The following is a 21,038-nucleotide window of genomic DNA, read 5'->3' on the forward strand; positions in this document are numbered from 1 at the left end:
TCAAGTCACCTCTCATCCCCTTTCGCTCTAAAGGGAAAAGCCCTAGCACCCTGCCTTCATAAGACATGTTCTCCAATCCAGGCTGCATCTTGGTATATCTCTTCTACACCTTCTCCAAAGCTTACATATCCTTCCGGAACTGAACAGAATAGTCCATGTGTAGTTTAACTTCCAATGCCCTCTGCCATTTTGAGTTTCCAATTTCATGATCCTAAATGGGTAATTTCCTTATCATGGACCATCAATTCCTCTATACTTCCATCCCACAGCAGGATGGCCTAGGGGCCCCGTTCCACTTCCTTGAACAGAAGCACAGTCAGTTGTCATGCACTACTTCACACCAGAATGAATTTATTCTCACACCGAACAACTTTTCTTTTAACTTCACCCACTTATTTTAAATTTCTTCCCCATAGTAGAGGAACCTGGTACCAAAGGGCGCAACCTCAGAATAGAGCGAAGTCCATTTCGAAAAGAGATGAGGATGAATTTCTTTATTAGAGAGGGTGTTGAATCTGTAGAATTCATGGTCACAGACAGCTGTGGAGTCCAAATTATTGGAATATCTTTAAAATAGAGTTTGATAGCTTCTTGATTAATCAAGGCATCAAAGTTTTCTGGGGAGAAGTCAGGAGAATGGGGCTGAGAGGGATAATAAATAAATGATGGAACGGCAGAGCAGACTTGATGTGCCAAATAGCCTAATTCTGGTCCTATGTATTATGGTCTTCTTTCATTAGCAAAAAGATTTACCTTTCAGATCTTGAACGAGGCCAAACCATGCCTTTTCTCTTTATGAGATTCTTGGATCATTCCTTGTTCAACTATTGTCAGCTTCCCATCCGCATCTTTATTTCCAGTATATTAGTGACCATATTGGTATCACTCACTGCTTTCATTCAGAGCTCAAAAATATTATTACCTTTGATGTTAGTGGTGCTCGGCAGCACAGCAGTTAGCATAACGCTTTACGGTGCCAGTGACCCAGGCTCAACTCTGCCACTGTTTATAAGGAGTTTGTACACTTTCCCTGTGACTGCGTTTCCTGTGGGTGCTCCAGTTTCCTCCAACATTCCGAAGATTTATAGGCTAATAGGCTGGTCACAAGGGTGTAATTGAGCAGAGTGGCTCATTGGGCTGGAAGGGCCTGTTACCGTGCTGTATCTCTAAGAATATATTAATGTAATCTTCCTTGCCTTTCCTTAATTTCTTAATCGCCTTTTTGGGATAGGTTTCTGACCGATGTCCAATACAAGCCCACTAATATACGTCACTATCTTGGCTGCAGTCTCTCTGGTCCTGTTTCCTGCAAGGATTCCATATTATTCCTCTGGAATCTCCTGCTTTGTCATGAATATTCTGAAGATGACTAACTGTGCTTCTGAGATATTTTCCTTGGACCTCCACTGTAGTTTTGCCTCCACTGTAGTTGATAGAACATTCAATAAAATGCTATGTCATGCAATTTTGCTGTCACCCACTCTCCTCCTGTCCAGACCTCCCAAGTTCAACTCCCACATTCAATAGAACAATCTCTGTATTTTCCACTACTGTCAATATGTCGTCACCTCCACGCACACCTTTCCATCCCCTCCACTTTCAACACTCCAAAGGGATTATTCCCTCTCCAGGTCTCTGATTCACTCTTCCATCTCCACTGATACCTTTTCCTCTTCCCACTGTATCTTTACAGGCACCTCCCCTTAGCCTCTTTCCTTCCCCCCCTCCAGGAGACCCAACATCTGATTCCAGGTGAAGCAATGATCCAATTATCTTATTGGAATTTAGTGTATTGCACTTTGTGCTCATGGTGTGATCTTCTCCGCACAGGAGAAACCAAGTATGGTCTTAGTGACGACTTTTAAATTCTTATTTTAAGTCAGCAAGTCTGAAGTCTGAAAGCCTGACCTGCTGAATATTGGCAACATTTTCTGTTTTCCTTCCAGTATTCCATTTGTTGGACTGAGACAAAGGTAACGGCGTTGTTGGGGATATGAAAATAGGAAGCTAGGAGATGAAGGTGACTACAAACTTTGAGAGTACGTGGCTACACATACTAAGGGTTCGGTGTTTTTCCTTGTAATATTTTCTGGTTATAAAGACGTGACAGTAATATAACCAGTTTTGGAGATTAGGAGGCGAATCGAAACCTGGTTAATTTTCTTTAAGATAAAACTAGATTCTGGAACAATTGCTTGGCAGTTACCTTCGGCTAATGTGCAAGCCAACCTTTTCGAACTGAACCTTGTGAGCTGTGTTTGAGAGGCTGGGTGCAAGAGCTCTACGATGTAGTTTGCACGTACAGTACATTTGTCCTCTGATGTCCATTAGCCCCTGCGTCCGTATTCTTAACTGGCACTCCAGAGGACGTGGAATTAACTGGCTGCTCAAGTTTTTTTATTCTAATACTTTGAAGACGCCTTAAAGATCTTCAGGTATCAATCGGTAGAGAGAGCAGTGGATAAACTACTAAAATAAACGTGCAGCTGCACGTAAATTCAACAGCGAGATATTATCAGGAGGAAATCATTCAGGGAGGGAAAAAAAAATCCCTCCCTGATCGGTGCTTATAGCTGAACACGAAACCGAGAAAGTGGTTTGACCCGGGCTGGCGAGTTTTCTAGCTGTGCCCCTGCAAATAAGTAGATACGACGGCGGCGCTAGGACCCTGGGGACGCGACTGCAGTGAGGAGTGGTGGAAATGTGCGCAGCAGACAGCGATATGGAGCGAAAGTAAACTCATTCCTCGTTTCAGATATTAGTATATACATTAAAAAATACACATAGATTATATCAGCCCCTGCTCGGTGCGTTTGCACCGTCGGAACCTGCACTTTCACAACCTCTGGGGCCCGGCATCGGAGCGGCTCGGATCGGACGTGGATCTTGCTGGAACGAGAAAACAGCAGCTCCGAATTAAATTCAGGTATTTTCTTTAAAATAAAGAGGCCGGGCTCGGTGGGATTGAGCAGTGCGTGTAGCGAGAAGCCGAGGTGCCACCATGTACCCCTCGCCCTCTGCCTTAACAAAAGGAGACGTTTCGCTTCGCTTCTGCTCTGGGGGCGATCTCGCCAATTTCATGTCAGTCTCACTGGCATCTCGCTCTCCTTAATTTTTATTTTGCAAACGTTTAATAGAGAGGATAATTGCAACTCCCAGAAGAGAAAAAAAACATGCAAAGGTTTCGATAAACAGCAGGCATCGGGCTAGTTTATTTCGAAACACAAGTTTAAAGCAAGACATTTAAAAGGGTAAATATCCAACTTCCGGGAAGGCAACTTATTCACATATCGTGCGCGGCTCTTATTTATTTAACAAACAATGAAGGTTTCAGTCACGGGTTGAGGTCGAGTTAGTTTGTAGTTCAAGCCACCGTGGTGCCTCATTTCGGTTTAATTAAGGTTTGCACTTTGAAGAAACCGGGCTGAGTGATGAGAAATACAGGACTCAGTCATATAAATACTGTCAGGTTCAGGGAGCTGCTGCCTGCGAGGCTCGGGCTGGGAAACTGGAGAACTCGAGTCTCCCCCTCGTCCTTGAGGACGTTTCCAGGGACCTCGAAGCGATCAGAAATGTTCCACCAGCGGAGGAATGAGGAGCAGAAACCGATATCCACTGTAAATTTTGGCAATGCAAAATGACCCCTCCAACCCAAGCATGGATTCACGGGTGCTTTTATAATGTGAAATGCGGGAAGTAGAAAGACCGAGAAACGTATGAGTTTTTGCAAAGGGTTTTATTTTTGGGAGGGGTTTGTTGCAGGTTCCCCGAGCGCCGTTTGCACAAAGTCCATCCGCGATGACCCTCGGCCCACAGTTAGTGTGTAGAAGGAGGATGTGACGGACTATTGCGATATCCATCGAGTGCTTGTTATTCCGCATCGAGGAGTGCACGAAACAAACGCAATCTGTGCGCGGAGGTTCTGCTCTATACCCAGTTACCTTCGATATATCTCAGTGCTGAACACCGGGAATAGTATCTAAATTAGTACCGCCCCTCCACACCCCCGTCTCTCCCTCCCCCCCCCCACCGGAATCTAATCGCGTCCAGACAACAAGCCGTTGAAAATGATGATTAAATGTCGTGTGCTGTGGGGCCTTGTTGCACACTAGCAACTTGTGTTAGATTTTGAGAAAGTTTTCAAGTTGTATTTAAGTCCCGTTTTAGCGCCGACTCGAACGATGCCCATTGGAGGGAATGCTGAAAGACGCCGGAGAAGGGAGAGGGAGGAAAACTGGGACGGGGCTCGGGTGATTCACCCTCGGCTCGCTCATGAGAACAGGGCGCGGCCTCACAGCGAAGACCCCACCCTGTGCCCTCTTAATACTGCGTGGCCTGTTGGGCCGGGTGTATAATTGCATTCAAAGTATCAAGCTTGTTATTCCGGGTAGGTTTGTCAGGCCAGTGGAGTGCCGGTAAACGGAATGTTGTGGAAGGTGGGCAAGCACGCGTGTATTGCCCATCCCACTTGCCATGGATACAACGAACCATAGAATCGTACCGCACAGAATAGGCCTCTGCAGCCCATGCCAACTGTGATGCCCACCTATGCTAATTCTGTTTGCCCTCATTAAACCCATATTCCTCTACTCCTATTCAAGTACCTGTCCAAATCCTTTTTAAACATCGTGCAGCTAATTTCAAATACTCACCACCCTCTGAAAAACTTACACCCCCATCACCTTTAAATTTTCTCCCCTCTCACCTTAAACAAGTGCCCTGTAGTTGTAGACTCCCCTGCCCTGGGAAAAATGTTTCTGACTTTGACTCTATCTATGCCCTTAATAATTTTGCAAACTTACATAAGGTCACCTCTCAGTCTTCCATATTCTGGTGGGACTAAATCCAGCCTATCCAAACCCTCCTTATAGCGGCAGTTGAGTAACATTTCTGCTCTCACTGTAATGCTGCCATATCCTTTCTGTAGTGTGGTGTCGAGCACTGTACATAAAGAGTGGCCTGACCTGTGTTTTGCACAACTGCAACATGATACCCAGTCTTTATACTCAATGCCTTGGCCTACAAAGGCTGATGTACTAAATACCTTTTCACTATCCTATCTACCTCTGCTGCAACTTACAGGGAACGATGGACTTATGTTCATCAATGCTACCAAAGGTCTGCTATTTACCTGATTTGTCCGAACATAATTTGACACCCCAAAGGCTGTTACCTTGCACTTGTCCATAGTAAGTTCAATCTGTCCAACTTTCCAACTGATGTGTGTTCCTCTATATTTTCTTTGTTATCTGCCGATTTTTGCATTACCTACAGACTTACCAGTTAGGTTGCTTACATTTTTGTTCAATTATTTACATATTTCTGGGTTCTCCTGCCTCATTAGTTTAAAGTCTCTAGCAAACTAACAAACCTCTCTGCAACGATATTGGCCTCCCTCTCATTTCATCTTGTCCAAGCTCTAGAACTGTTCCCAGCAATCTACAAACATGAGGCCTTCCCTCTTGCGCCAGCTCTTCGAGGGCTTTCATCTGCCCTATCTTCCTTTTCATAAACCCACTAGCAGGTGGCACAAGAAGTAATTCTGATGTTACAACCCTAGAGGTCCTGCTTTTCAATTTTCTACTTAACTCCTTAACCTCCATTTGCAAGATTTCATCTCTTAGTATTAGCAGGGGATTGGGATGTTCACCGTCCCTTGCAAAATGTTCTGTAGAGGCTCCGGGACATCCTTAATCTCGGCATCAGGGCGACTCCCATGTGGGGCCATAAAAATGCCTTCCTGTCCCCTGGACTATTGAGTCCCTTGTCACTATTGGTCGTTCTTCTATGCCGTGGTGTACTGGGGCAATGCCACCAGGCTCAATAAACAGATTACAAAGGCTGGCTCCTTCAGGAGTCAAACTGGATACACTGGAGCCTGTGGTAGAATAAAGGACCCTACGGAAAATCCTGGCAATTCTGGACAATGTTACTCACCCTCTGCATGCTACCTTCGCTGAACAGAGGAGCACTTTTAGTAATAGACAAAGATAACAACGCTGCTCCAAAGAGCACTATATGAAGTCATTCTTACCCTCAGCCATTAGGCTCTATAATGAATCAACCTATAGCCGGGGAAATGATGATTCCCCTCCAGTTAGACTGTTTGAGGTAACTTATTTTGTATTCTTTCTTTCTTCTCTTCTAATATTTGTATATTTGTGCCCTTGTAATGCTACCGTGGCACTGTAATTTCCTTTGGGATCAATGAAGTATCTATCTCAGCAACACACACCAAATGCTGGAGGAACTCAGCAGGCCGGCCAGCATCTAGGAAAAGAGTACAGTTGCCGTTTCGGGCCAAGCCCCTTCGGCAGGTCTGGTGAATAAAAGATGAATAGATTGAAAAGGTGGGGGGAGGGGAGAGAGAAACTCAAGGTGATAGGTAAAACTGGGAGGGGGAGTGATGAAGTAAAGAGCTGGGAAGTTGACTGGTGAAAGGTACAGGGCTGGAGAAAGTGGAGTCCAATAGGAAAGAATAGAAGGCCATGGAAGAAAGAAAAGTGGGGAGGAGCACCAGAGGGCGGTGAGGGGCAGGCAAGGAGATGAGGTGAGAGAGGGAAAAGCGGATGGGGATTTGTGAAGGGGAGCTTGGGCATTACTGGAAGTTTGAGAAGTCGGTGTTTGTGCCGTCAGGTTGGAAGCTACCCAGATGGAATATAAGAAGATGTTCCTCCAACCTGAGTGTGGCCTCATCGTTAACAGTAGAGGTGGCAGGCAATGGATTGACATATGGGAATGGGAAGTGGAATTAAAATGGGTGGCCACTGGGTGATCCCATTTCTTCTGGCTGACGGAGCGTAGGTGCTCAGCGAAGTGGTCTCCCAATCTACGTCGGGCCTCACCGACCTACTCCTCATCTTTTTTTTCTCCAGTCCTGCTGAAGGGTTTCGGCCCAAAACATCGACTGTATTTGTTTCCATAGATGCTGCCTGGCCTGCTGAGTTTCTCCGGCACTTTGTGTGTGTTACTTGGATTTCCAGCATCCGCAGATTGTCTCTTGTTTGTGATAGTATCTATCTATCTATAATATCTCCCCGCCATATAACAGAGGCAGTTGTAGTTCTGCCATTTTGACTATTACTGCTTTCTTCAGAGAAACTACTTCCCTCCCAACAACAGTATCTAGAGCAGGGTTTCCCAATTTTTTTATACGGAACGTTTTTGTTTACTGAGGTGTCCGGGAACCCCCGATCTCGAGTAATTTACCTGTTAAAGAGGGAAATAGCTACAGGAGACTCCTGCACTGCCTTGATGAGGCAGAAAATACTGGAGGAACTTAGCAGGTCCAGCACATATTTTGGAGGGAAATGAGTCAACGTCTCAGAATTAGTCTCCTCACCTCTGACCTCAGTTTCTGCTGCCTCAAGGCCGAGACCTGTCACATCGCTACTGGGTCCTACTGCCCCTCTGCTTCCACCAGCACTCCCCACCTACCCTCAGGTCAAAATGTCAACTGTCCATTTCCCTCCATGGATGGGCGGGATGGTAGTGTGGTTTGCACAACTCTTTACAGTGCAGGTGACTCGGGTTCAATTCCTGCAGCCGCCAGTAAGTAGTTTGTATGCTCTCACTTGTCCACATGGGTTTCCTCCCATAGTCCAAAGACGTACCATTTGGGAGGTTAATTGGTAATTGAAATTGATTCGACTAGGGTTAAATCGGGGGCTGCTGGGCGATGTGGTTCGAAGGGCTGGAATCTGTATCTCAATAAATAAATAAGATCTGCCTGACCTGCTGAGTTCCTCTAGGTTTCTGTGTTGATTGAGATTTCCAGCATCTGCAGAACCTCTTTGTGGCTCCTGCACTACCTGCTGCTTCTTGCATTCCCTCACCAGCACTTTGGCTGAACCTGCAGTGTGACAACTTCTCTGAAGTTCTTATCTATAACACCTTCTGCCTCCTGTCTGTTCCTCAGTGGGTCCAATTGCCGCTCCTGAATCAGAATCAGGTTTATTATCACTGCATGTATCGTGAAACTTGTTAACAGCAGCAGTTCAATACAATATATAATACAGAAGAATTAATGATGATGATACTAAATAAATAAATCAGTTGCAGTATACATATATTGAATAGATTAAAAACATGCAAAAATCCCAGAAATAATATATATTAAAAAAGTGAGGTAGTGTTCAAGGGTTCAATGTCCATTTAGCAATCGGATGGCGGAGGGGAAGAAGCTGTTCCTGAATCGCTGAGTGTGTGCCTTCAGGCTTCTGTACCTCCTAACTGATGGTAATAGTGAGAAAAGGGCATGCCCTGGGTGCTGGAGGTCCTTAATAATGGACGCTGCCTTACTGAGACGCTGCTCCTTGCAGATGTCCTGGGTACTTTATAAGCTAGTACCCAAGATGGAACTGACGAAATTTATAACCCTCTGCAGCTTCTTTCGGTCCTGTGCAGTAGCCCCCTCCAACCACCCCCCATCCATACCAGACAGTGATGCAGCCTGTCAGAATGCTCTCCACTGTACATCTATAGAAGTTTTTGAGTGTTTTTGTTGACATACCAAACCTCTTCAAACTCCTAATGAGAAGTATAGCCACTGTCTTGCCTTCTTTATTGCTGCATCGATAATTGGGACCAGGTTAGGTCCTCAGAGATCTTGACACCCAGGAACTTGAAACTGCTCAACGTATCCACTTCTGATCCCTCTATGACGATTGGTGTGTGTTCCTTTGTCTTGCCCTTCCTGAAGTTGACGATCAGCTCTTTTGTCTTACTGACATTGAGTGCCAGGTTGTTGCTGCGACTCCACTCCACTAATTGGCATATCTTGCTCCTTTACGCCCTCTCGTCACCACCTGAGATTCTACCAACAATGTTTGTATCATCAGCAAATTTACTTGAGCTATGCCTAGACACACAGTCATGGGTATAGAGAGAGTAGAGCAGTGGGCTAAGCACTCGCCCCTGAGGTGCGCCAGTGTTGATTGTCAGCGAGGAGGAGATGTTAGAACCGTAGAACATTACAGCACAGAAACAGGCCTTTTGGCCATTCTTGGCTGTGCCGAACCATTTTTCTGCCTAGTCCCACTGACCTGCACTTGGACCATATCCCTCCAAACCCCTCTCATCCATGTACCTGTCCAAGTTTTTCTTAACTGTTAGAAGTGAGCCCGCATTTACCACTTCATCTGGCAGCTCATTCCACACTCCCACCACTCTCTGTGTGAAAAAACCCCCTCTAATGTTCCCCTTAAACTTTTCCCCCTTCACCCTTAACCCATGCCCTCTGGTTTTTTTCTCCCCTAGCCTCAGTGGAAAAAGCCTGCTTGCATTCACTCTATCTATACCCATCATAATTTTATACACCTCTATCAAATCTCCCCTCATTCTTCTAGGGAATAAAGTCCTAACCTATTCAACCTTTCTCTGTAACTCAGTTTCTCAAGTCCCACCAACATCCTTGTAAACCTTCTCTGCACTCTTTCAACCTTATTAATATCCTTCCACCAATCCCCACAGATTGTGGTCTTCTGCTTAGGAAGTCAAGGATCCAATTGCAGAGGGAGGTATAGAGGCCCAGGTTCTGTAACTTCTCAATCAGGATTGTGGGAATGATGGTGTTAAATGTTGAGCTATAGTCAATAGTCTAGCCGATCCACACAGCCTGAGAGGAGCCTCAGCCGGACGTACATCCATCTTCACAGGAGCAACCACCAACTGCCAGTTCTATCCCTCAACTTACCTACTGGGTTTAAAAGAGAAGAAACGACTTTAACTTACCTTGTTTCCACTCAGCCTTCTTGTAGAGGTCTCCCTCATCAAAACCTTTGCACTCGGACCTTAAACTCAACACTTTGATCTGAAAACAGTTTTTTTTCAAATTGTCTGCTCTTTTTCAAATCTGCCCCCCTTTTATCTGCTTTTACTGATTCTTGCCTTGCCTTGTACTCTCTTTCTAAGTTCTTTTGTTGAACCGGTCCAGTTAGGAGCCAGGTTAAGAGTTCACCACCTTGTGACGTCAGACACAAAACGGGCCTGAATAGGTAAGGGTTTTCCATTAAATAGTAACTAAATCTTAATGCTGTAATTTACCTTTCTTGGCCCTAATGTTGGTTGATATTGTTCATAGTTCTTTTCACATATAGTTTGCCTCTCCTGCCCTTTAAGTTGTCAGTCATCACCACAAAAAAACCTGCTCTCGAACCCTGTGTCCTGCAGGTACTGTTAGATCTCTGATATCCAAGGAGAACATGCTGTTGCAGTCCACGCTTATGCCATCCTTTTCTAGAATTCCATCACAGAATCTATCCAACCTGTCGAATGGATAAATCCCTCTCATCCAAGTTGTGAATGACACTAACTGGGCAGGGTAGAACTAACCAGTCCCTCCTTGTCCCTCTCAACTCATATGCAGCCTTTGATAAAATTAATCATGTCTACCTCCTCCGAAGTTTTTTTTCCATTGTCTAGATGGGTGGAACTGTTTTCCCCTCACTTCATTCTTATTTCTCCAATTGTTGGCTTTCATTTACACCTCGGACTATTATTTCTGAGTCCCGTCATCATCTCTCTTGACCCTCCTATATCTCCAAATGTTTAGACTGCTTATTCAACATCATGCACTGGATGAGCAAAAAAATTCTTCTTGTAAGATATCATTAACCTCCACCACAGGCTCTACTCCCACTCCACAGACTCTTACATTCTCTTTGTCTTGTTCAGTCTCAAGCTGTTACCAATCTTCAAGTTCAAGTTTATTGTTATTCAACAATATGTATACCTCCAAGCGAAAGAATATTCCTCTGGACCAAGGTGCAGAATACAGTACACGCAACATTGATGTTATTCTTGGAAAGGGTATTAGAGGCCTGGTTGCTTCCTTACACCAGATTAATAGTTCCATTGTCACTTTTACTGATACACGATCTTTTATAACTAGCTTGCTAATTTTCAGTTCAAAATTTTAATGACTATCATTGACTGGATTACTAGCAAGTACTATACCCACATAACAACATTACCCCCAATATCTTGTGCCTCATTGAAGTGATCATACCGTTCGAATGCAGTATGAGCACATGTAGTTTTCTGACTCTGAGCAGAAGAAAGGATGTTGTGAATGAACTGGATCTGGCGTTTCTAATTGAGAAGAGCCTGGAAAGGAGGATGGTATTTGATCGCAATCAGTTTGTGCCTAGGCTTTGGGCCGGCACAGTAGGATGCAGTGTGCCCTAGCACTGTGGTAACCTTCACTTGATAACAGGGCATACAAATATTGCATCATTGAGGAAAGAATTTCTTCAGAGTAAAGTGCATGTTGCAGCTTTCAATCTTGTAAAACAATGGAAATGCAAAGTAGGTCACGTGGCTCTAAAGATATTTCTGTTGAGTTTTAGAAGTACAACCTTCATGGCAGGTTTTCTGTGTAGAAAAGCACCATTAGCCCAATACTATAAGCAATGCACTGCACTGCACAACCACTTTTGTTCCTGACCTTCATTGTACTTTAATCGGTGTTGGGTGTTTGTATGCCACCTGAAGTGATTTCCTTTGCAATCTTCCCCCATTCCATCTCTTATGAGATTCAGCCCAATGTTGCACTCGGGCCTTCCCTGTGTGCTGTTTTATCAGATAACTTTGGCCTTCTTGTGTGGTTTAATGTATGATCTGTCAGCTTTCAATAGATCCATTTTCAGCCATGCCACATGCATGTCTTGCTTTCTTCAACTGTAGAATGCATAATCACAGTTAAACCAATCCTCCCTGTTTCGTTTTTAGTTGCTCTTGTATCAAAAACATCCAGGTCTTTACTTCTCTGTCTCTGTCAGGATTGTTGCCTTTGGTGAAGGAGATTATAATTATTTTTATCAATATATAGTCTGATCATCATTAATAATAACTATTTCCAGAGTAATTAAGCTAATAGGATTGCATTCCTGTCTTCACTTTACCTTTCAAGAGACTCTCAGTGTACTTATATCTTGCATATTTTCTTGCACTGATTTGTGCTGAAGTTCTCTCACCTATGTTAAAGGGTCTTGTTTAGGATGTGATGCATTTGTTTTTGTTTGTTTTACAATATCTATTACGTACTAATGCAGAATGAAAATTGTACATTTTGTGTAATTTAGAACCATACACCATAATACAAGTGATGAACTTGCCAAATGGCTGAAGATAAATTCTTGATCTCCCTTGGTTTTGCCAACATGCTGTGCTTCCAAGTTTTTTTCACAGCACATCCGGAGATTACACTGTTCTGTTTCCTGAACCCATCTCCCCAATTCCACTTTAAGTACTGACTTCTGTTGGACTAGAGTTTCAAATGCTATCAAGTAGCCAATCATTATGTGTGAGGTTTCAGAGTGAGTATTTGTAGATTATTTGAAAATAGAGAAACCAATTTAGTCCTCATCATGGACTGACAAATGCATCATTTCAGGAGTGATACTGAATAGGTGTATCACCCTATTTACAGCTGCCTTTCACTTCTCCCAACCTCGGTTTGCCCAAGCCAACTGTGGCGTCCAGTGTAAGCAGCCACAAGGAGGGGAACCAGCAAGGTTTAGTTCCTCGCCTTTTGGCTCTTTAACACACTGTACCATTCCAGCAACTATTAATAGAGTTCAATATAACATCATGATTTAAAACGTGCATGTTTCTCAGTTATTTTTTTACATATTGTCAACAGGAATAAATGTCATATAGAATATATTGCTTTGCTGGTGCTGCATTTTGGAGTTTATTGCAGAAGGTATGATATAACTTAACAGTATTTTGTTTTCATTAAATTAGTGATACCAGCATGCAGCTCCCTGTCCACATGTAGGAAAGATCACTTGTGTTATATATCATTGGGCACTCTCCAACTATATAATAAATTGGTAATGTCTGATTTAAAGATAAATGTCACCATTAAAATTTAAGTATTGTAAAATCATAGACACATGCATTTATGCATTTTCAGTGTCATTTTTATCACAATTATACAGAAAATGATACTATAATCCATTTGAAAACCCTGTGTCATGTCAGATTGAACAGGGAAGTATAATCAGCTATAGAATTACTGATGTTATACTTCTAGATTCGGTTATATCTAGGGTGAAATTTTCGTTTTCTGCCACTTTTATGATTGGAGATGGGATAATTTCAGATGATAAAGTAGCAGAAATGCCGAATTAGTATTGGAGGTGCGGTAGACAGCAATGACAAGAAGGAAACAACTTCCTGTAAGTCTCATTGAACATTAACATGCATAGGCTTCAGTATAATTATTATTTTTATCCTCCGGTGGGTACATTGATACCAGTTTCCTAAATGCATCTCGTGGTAACTCTTTGTATGTCAGCAGCTTCCACATTTCATGTTCTGCACAGATTCACTTTTTGCAAAATGTACACCTAAAACATTATTCTTTTCAATGATGGCTGATTGAAGTGCACGTGTGCAATTATTGAATGTGAGCAGGACATGGATTGTGATGCTCCCCGGGAATGAATTGCCTGATGGCACTTACTGTAGTTCAGTCACAGCAACAGTATGCAGGAGGACATTTAATGCCTGTAGAATTCTAACCAGCAGGGAGTCGGTATGTTCATATGAAAGAGGAGGAAATGTGGGAAAATAAGGAGGAGGAAAATAAAATGTCCCATCATATCACCATGGCAACATGGAAACACAAATCACACGATCATTAGAAACAGCTTGGTAATTCACAATTGATTGTAGGTACTTTTTGCAGGGTAAAGTATGATGGTGAAAGCAAAATCATTTACTAATGGTCACCAAAATGTAAACAATATGCAAATAATATAATATTTAATTCTAGATCTCCAGAGTTGGTTTCAGTTGCTATTTATTTATGAGATTATTATTAATTATTATTCAAACATTTTTTATTAGTTAAAATTCAGATTATCTTCAAACAACCTGCAATACTGGTCCTAAAATGAATTTTACTTCCTTTGTCAATTATTTAAAAAAAAGTGAGAGTTAATTGCATATGGAGTTATTTTAAACTGTAATCTGTTGCCCAGAAGAGCAATATTGTGGAGATTAAAGGTTTATCACAGTGTTACCAAACTTTGCACACATTCCTCAATGAGTTAGCTAGAGTGAGTTATTAGTAAGAACGGACTTTTGGTGCAAGGAATTTCCGTACTTTAATTCTATCTCCTTCATGTTCAGCTCACCCAATTTCTTTCAGTGACAATGTAATGCCAGAAGTTGCTTCTGAAACGTGACTAGTGCAATTGTCCCACAGATAAATCAGCTCTTAACAATAAAGTCTCAAATAGAACAATAATTAGGGAGAGAGAGAGTAAAGATCAGCTTTTCTTGTCACCTGTACATCAAAGCGTATATTGAAATGTGTCGGTTTTGCGTCAACATCCAACACAGTCTGAAGATTGTGCTGTGTCTCCATGCTTCTGGTGCCAGCATAGTATGCCCGAAACTCACTAGCCCTAACTGTATGTTTTTGGAATGTGGGAGGAAACTGGTGCACTGTGAGGAAACACACAGTCACAGGGAGAACATACAGACAGTGGCAGGAATCAAATCCTCGCTGTAAAGCAGTTGTGCTAATCGCTATGCTACAGTGCCACTGTGGGAGTCAGGTACATTAACCTTCCAGTCAATGCCAAACACATCTCTAATAGACTAAGCCAGACTGGGATCCCAATTACCCTATTCCTGGCATATTTAATCAGGATCTCTGTCAAAAGTCAGTGGCCAGCAAGCTATCATCTGGGATGTATTTCAACAGTGACAAGCTTGCAAAGATCCTGAGACAGGCATTCTGAGAATTTGGTACATCATGACTTTGACTTTGAGAAGGGTGCACTTGGTTGCTTGGTAAATGTGAAGCACCATTGATAACTGAGAAAAGGTGGTACAATATTTAACAAGCTTTCACCATCACTTGTGTCCTTCAGTGTTTCCTGGACGTTCTCGATCTCTCCACAGTTAATATTGCTGCCTCATACTGTCTCCATAACAAAGGAATTTCTGATTTCTGACTTGGAGTTTGATGGAAGGTCAATAACCTAAAACATTATTGTTGTTTCTCTCCCCTTGATGCTACCTAACCTTCTAAATATTTCCAGCATTTCCTAATTTTAGTTCAGACTTTCTGAATCTGCATTTTTCACTGCTTTCAAATCATCTTCACTTCCTTTGGCAACAAATGGAGACAGTGATATAAGCCAACAGGAGATGAATAAGTGAGTAAGGGTGGAATTTCTGGAATGACGTGCTGCCTGCAAAACTGCAGTCAATCACCTGGAAAGCAGGTAAGATCTTTGTATCAGGCAAATCGTTTCACATCAATTGAAATTGGTGTCAATATGTGAGGGTCTCAAGTTAGCTCTACTGATCTGAGAACCTCACATATTGAAAACATCTATATCAGGAGACTGTACTTTAAGCCTGTCACTAGAGTGGAGTGTACATAATCTCAGTTAATACTCCAGCATGTACTAAGGGAGTGCATTACTGGCATCATTACCTGTTAAGTGAAATTTGACTTGAAGACTTGCTAGTCTATTCCAACTGAGTGTTAAATATCTTGGGACAGTACGGTTCTCCTGGAGGCCTAGAGTAAACCCTTGACCAAATAACTTTGGTTATTTTCCTTTAAATTTACTTACTTAACAACAAACAGCATATACCAAAAGTATTGTACTGAGTTGAACTATATACAGAACATGCTGGATACACAGCAGCAAGACAGTATCTCTGAGAGAGAAACAGTTAATATTTCGGGTTGGTCAGAAATGAACTTTATTCACTATGTGTGTTAGGAAATTGCCGTGGTGTGTTGGTTCAACATGCAACAAAAATGACATTTAACAATTTATAGAATAAAGAATTATACAAAATAAAGCTAGAGGTTTACAGTTATGAAACAAATTGTGTATAAATACATAAATATGAGCAAGTATTTACAATGTGGGGAGGGGGAACCTCATTGAAACCTACTGAATGTTGAAAGGACTAGATAGGGTGGATGTGGAGAGGATGTTTCCTGTGGTGGGGTTATCCAGAACTATAGGGCACAGCTTCAAAACTGAGGGGCGACATTTTAGAACAGAGGTAAGGAGGAATTTTTCTTAGCCAGAGAGTCGTGAATCTGTGAAATGCTTTGCCACGGACTGTGGTGAGGCCAAGTCTGTGGGTATATTTAAGGCGGAGGTTGGTAGTTTCCTGATTGGTCAGGGCATCAAAGGATATGGTGAGAAGGTGTGTGGGGTTGAGTGGGATCCGTGATCAGCCATGTTGGAATGGTGGAGCAGACTCAATGGGCTGAATGGCCTAATTCTGCTCCTATGTCTCGTGGTCTAAGTACCCATATGCTGTGGTGCAATGTAAAACTTATTTGCATCACAGGCACATAGCATTAGAAACAAAATGTTCAGAAGAAAACTATCAACACAAATTAGACACAACTATATACAAGAAAACATCATTAGAACAAAACAAAAAGTCCATTGGAGTTCAAAGTAGTCAAAGTGGTTGTACTGTTGCTACACTGAGATTCTGATTAAGTGTGTGTAGGTTGCTTCAAGACCTATGGCTGCAGAGAAGTAGCAGTTCTTGACCTGGTAGTGTAGGACTTTAGGCTTCTGTACATCCTGCTCAATGGCACAGCCTGGATGGTGGGGATCTTTGATGATAGATACTGTCATTGTGAGGCAGCGCTTCCTACCAATGGTGGGGTGGGATTTGCCTGTGATGTATTGAGCTGAGTCCACTCCTCTCTGCAGTTTTGTATGCCCCTGCATATTTGAATTGCTGTGCCAGACCATGATGCAACCAGTCAGGACACTTTCAACAGTACATCTGTAGAATTTGTTAGGGTGATTGGGGACTGTTGGAAGTATCCTGACTGGGGGCACTGCAGTCACATGGCCCAGGCACATTCTGCCCTAGCTGTGGCCCACTTTGTAAGTCTTACATTGGCCTTGTCAGCTACCTCAGAACGCATGGAACTGGAGTGGAAGCAAGTCATCACTGACAATAATTGATGGGCCTTTGTTTTCCTTGCACCATTGCGGATTATTGTGAGGACTCTAAATGACCTGCTCATTATTGGCTGAAAGGGACCAGAGTGTTGGAAACATTGTGCTGCTGGAGATCAGCAGAACTAAAGTTTAATGTCCAGCGCTGCTTTTATTGACGGCCTTACAGAAGAAAAGCAGATGTTTTAAAATGATGTTAGCACATGTCAGAGCACAGGTGTTCTGCTTGTCAAAATGCATTGCTTGGCTAGATTAGCAGGTGAAGAAAAGAAAGACTTGCGCATTGATTTAATACTTTTCATCCATGTAGGATATCACAAAAATGCTTTTCAGATAATGAAGTAGTTCATGAAATATAGTCACTGTTAAAATACAGAAACCATGGCAGTTAAGTTGTAGTAAACTCCTACAATCAGCGATTTGATAATGACCAGATTGCACTATTCAGGTGGTACTTGAGGGATAAATGCTAGGTTACGACTCTCCTATTTTTTTGGAATAGTATTATTGCTCCTTAATGTCCCCTTGAGAAAGTTCAATGGACTCATTTTATCATGTTATATGAAGATAGTGCTCTGGGCCCCCTCATTACTGTGGAGGAGTGTCAGCTTAGATTTCTTAAGTTTTAGAGTCAAAAAATGTTTTGGCTTATTGAAATTGATAGAGCTGCTTGTAAAGTTGTTGAACTTTAGTAGATAGATCCGTATTATCAGTACAAGTTCTGTTGAATGATTTTTGCATAAGATGCTAATCTGTTTCAGTAATTGATCAATTTTTGAATAATGGGTTGGTAATGCTTATAAGGCTGTAGGAACATAAGAAGAGGCCATTTGACTCCTCATGCTTCATCCACTATTCAGTGAGATCTTGGCTGATTTTTCCTCTCTGAGCCACTTTCCTGCATGAGTGCCATATCCCTTTTAAGATCTACACATCTGTCAGTCTCTGTTTCGACTGTATTCAGTTATTGGGCATCTACAATACTCCTGCAAATTGCAAAGATCTATTATCATTAGATGAAGAAGTTTCTCCTCATTTCAGGACTGGATAGTTGGCCCTTTATTTGAAAGCATGGTGGCCCACCAGGGGGAAGTATCATCCGTGCCGCTATCACATAAATCTGTGTAATAATTTTAAAAGGTTTAAATGAGATAAACTCACGCTTCTAAATTCAAGATAGCGTACGTCAAATCTGTGTGATCGACTTTTGAGACTATTCTTCCATCCCAAAAATCAGTCTGGTGAAACCCCTTTACTTACCCTCTATTCCTTAAGTAGGGAGACCAAACCTGTACCAGTGTTCCAGGTAAGGCATCATTGGGACCTTGTATAATTGCAGTAAAGCATCTGGATTTATATACAAATGCTCTTGCAAAAATGAAAATATACTGATTGCCTTCTGAACTGTGTGCTGTAACCTCATGTTCACCTTCTGTTATTTGTGCACAAGAATTCACAGATCCCTCTAAACAACCAACATATTTCATTCTCTAGCCATTTAATGCAAAACTGATCTTGATCTCTTTACATCAAGTATCCATTTGTCTCAAATGCTTTTAGCAGGTATAGGCAGAGGATCATCTGAAATGTTCAAAGTAAATTTATTATCAGAGTACGTATATGTCACCATCAGAGATCCATTTTCTTGCAGGCATCATCAGTAGAACAAAGAAGTACAATAGAATCAATGAAAAACTACACACAAAGACGGACAAACAATGTGCAAAAGAAGACAAATTGTGAAAATACAAAAAAAACAAGTAAACTAATACTGAGAATGTGAGTTGTAGAGTCCTTCAAAATGAGTCCATAGTTTGTGGAATCAGTTCTGTGTCATGGTGAGTGAAGTTATCAACGTTGGTTCAGGGGGCTTATGGTTGATGGGTAATAACTGTTCCTGAATCTGCTTCCAAATCTCCAGAACCTCCTTCCAAATGGCAGCAGCTAGATGAGAGCATGGCCTGGATGATGAATGCTCCTTTCTTGTGGCAGCACTCTTTGCAGATGTACTCAATGGTGGGGCAGGCTTTTCCTGTGATGGACAGGGTTGTATCCTTCACTTATTATAGGCTTGAATTCTTGGGCACTGGTATTTCCATACCAGGCCACGATGCAACCATTCAGGATTCTCTTTGTTGTGCATCTATAGAGCTTTCTCAAAGTTTTAGATGAAATGCAGAATCTGCATTTCACACCTAATGATACCATTAAGGAAGTGACAAATTATGATGATGGGATCTAGCTGTTCTTCAAAGATTGAATTCATGATTACTTTTTTTACTACGTCATCAGAAAGTGACTATCTCTTGATACAGTTGTCAATTCCATGGCCCTGACCACCAAATCTTCACCATGGATGTTCAGACCCTATACGCTTCTAACCCCATCAAGAAGGCCTCAATGCTCTCTTGATTCTTTCTTGCCAAAAGAGCCAAACCCCCCCCCTCCAACTACCCTCCCCCATTTTGTAGAATTTGTCCTCACCCTGAACAATTTTTCCTGTGGATCCTCCCACTTTCCCCAAGTTCAAGGGGTAGCCATGGGCACTCAGCTATACCTGCCTCTTCGTTGGCTACATAGAAGAGTCCACATTCAAAGCCTTCCCCGCTTATGCTTCCCAACTTTTCCTCCGCTACACTGATGACTGCATTGGTGCTGCTTCATGCACCCATGCTGAGCTCATTCATTTGATCAACTTTGCCTGTAATTTTTACCCTGCCCTTAAGTTCTTCTAGTCCATCTCTGACACCTCCCTCCCCTTCCTCGATCTCTCTGTCTCCATCTCTGGAAACAAACTGCTAACTGACACCTTTTAGAAACCTACCGATCCCCATGGTTATCTTGACTATACCTTTTCCCACTCTACTCCTGTAAAAATGCTATTCCCTTTTCTCAGTTTCTTTGTCTCTGCCACATCTGTTCCCAGAGTGTGGATTTCTATTCCAGGACATTAGAGGTGTCCTTCTTTAAAGAAAGGGGTTTTCCTCTCTCTACTATTGATGCTGCCCTCACCCGCATTTCCTCCATTTCCTGAACATCCATGCTCACCCCATCCTTACCAACCATCCCATCAGCTTTCACATCCAACACATTATGCTACACAACTTCTGCCATCTCCAAAGGGATTCTATGACTAAACGAATCTTTACCTCCTCCCCCCTCCACTTTCAGCAGGATTGATCTCTCCACGATTCCCTTGTTCATTCGTCTCTCTCCACTAATCTCTCTCCATGTGCTTGTCCCTGCAAACGGCTTAAATGCTATACCTGCCTGTTCACCTCCTTTCTTACCTCCATTCAGGCCCCAAACAGTCCTTCCAGGTGAGGCAACTCTTCACCTGCGAACCTGCTGGGTCGTATACTGTGTCTGGTGCTCCCAATGTGACCTCCTCTACATTGGAGAGACCCATCATAAATTGGGACAAGCACTGCCGCACCATCTGCCACAAGTGAGACTTCCCATTATAATTTTGATACCCATTTCGATTTCGGTGTGTCAGTCCATGGTCTCCTCTTGTGCCAAGATAAGGCCACTCTCAGGGTGGAGGAGCAAGACCTGATATTTCATTTGGCTACCCTCCAACCTGATGGCATGAATATCGATTTCTCCTTCTGGTAAACAAATTTCTGCCTTTCCTTTTCTCTGTTTCCCACTCTGTTATTTTACTTCTTCTCACCTGCCTACTACTTTCCCTGGGTCTCCTCCTCCTTCCTTTTCTCCTATGGTCCACTCTCCTCTCCTATCAGATTACTTCTCCAGCCCTTGACCTTTTCCACCCACCTGGCCTCCTTTACCTACCCCTACCTTTTTATTCTGCTACCTTCTTGTTCTAGAAGAAGGGTCTCAGCCTGAAACTTTGACTATTCATTTTCATAGCTGCTGCCTGACCTGCTGAGATCCTTTAGCATTTTGTGTGTGTTACTGTTGTCAATAACAGTAACACACACGATATGTGTATAGCTCCAATATGTTATGAAGGACAGTTTTCATTGTATAAATCTAGTCTATTTGCCTTCATTAGTGTTTGTATTTGGATCAGAAAGAGCTTCTTAATTGGTTCAA

General features: G+C 42.5%; 1 protein-coding gene across 3 annotated transcripts in view; it reads left to right on the plus strand.

The window, feature by feature from the left end:
- Nucleotides 1–2,640: 2,640 nt before the first annotated feature.
- The window catches only part of LOC140734382 (BCL-6 corepressor-like protein 1), a 220,510-nt gene continuing 202,112 nt past the window's right edge, over nt 2,641–21,038 (plus strand). For all 3 annotated transcript variants that reach the window (XM_073058255.1, XM_073058257.1, XM_073058258.1), the window contains exon 1: nt 2,641–2,926. The gene's annotated coding sequence lies outside the window, so the exon portion shown is untranslated. The remainder of the gene's footprint in view (nt 2,927–21,038) is intronic.

The sequence above is a fragment of the Hemitrygon akajei genome, chromosome 10 (genome assembly GCF_048418815.1).
Source record: "Hemitrygon akajei chromosome 10, sHemAka1.3, whole genome shotgun sequence".
NCBI classification, from domain to species: Eukaryota; Metazoa; Chordata; class Chondrichthyes; order Myliobatiformes; family Dasyatidae; genus Hemitrygon; species Hemitrygon akajei.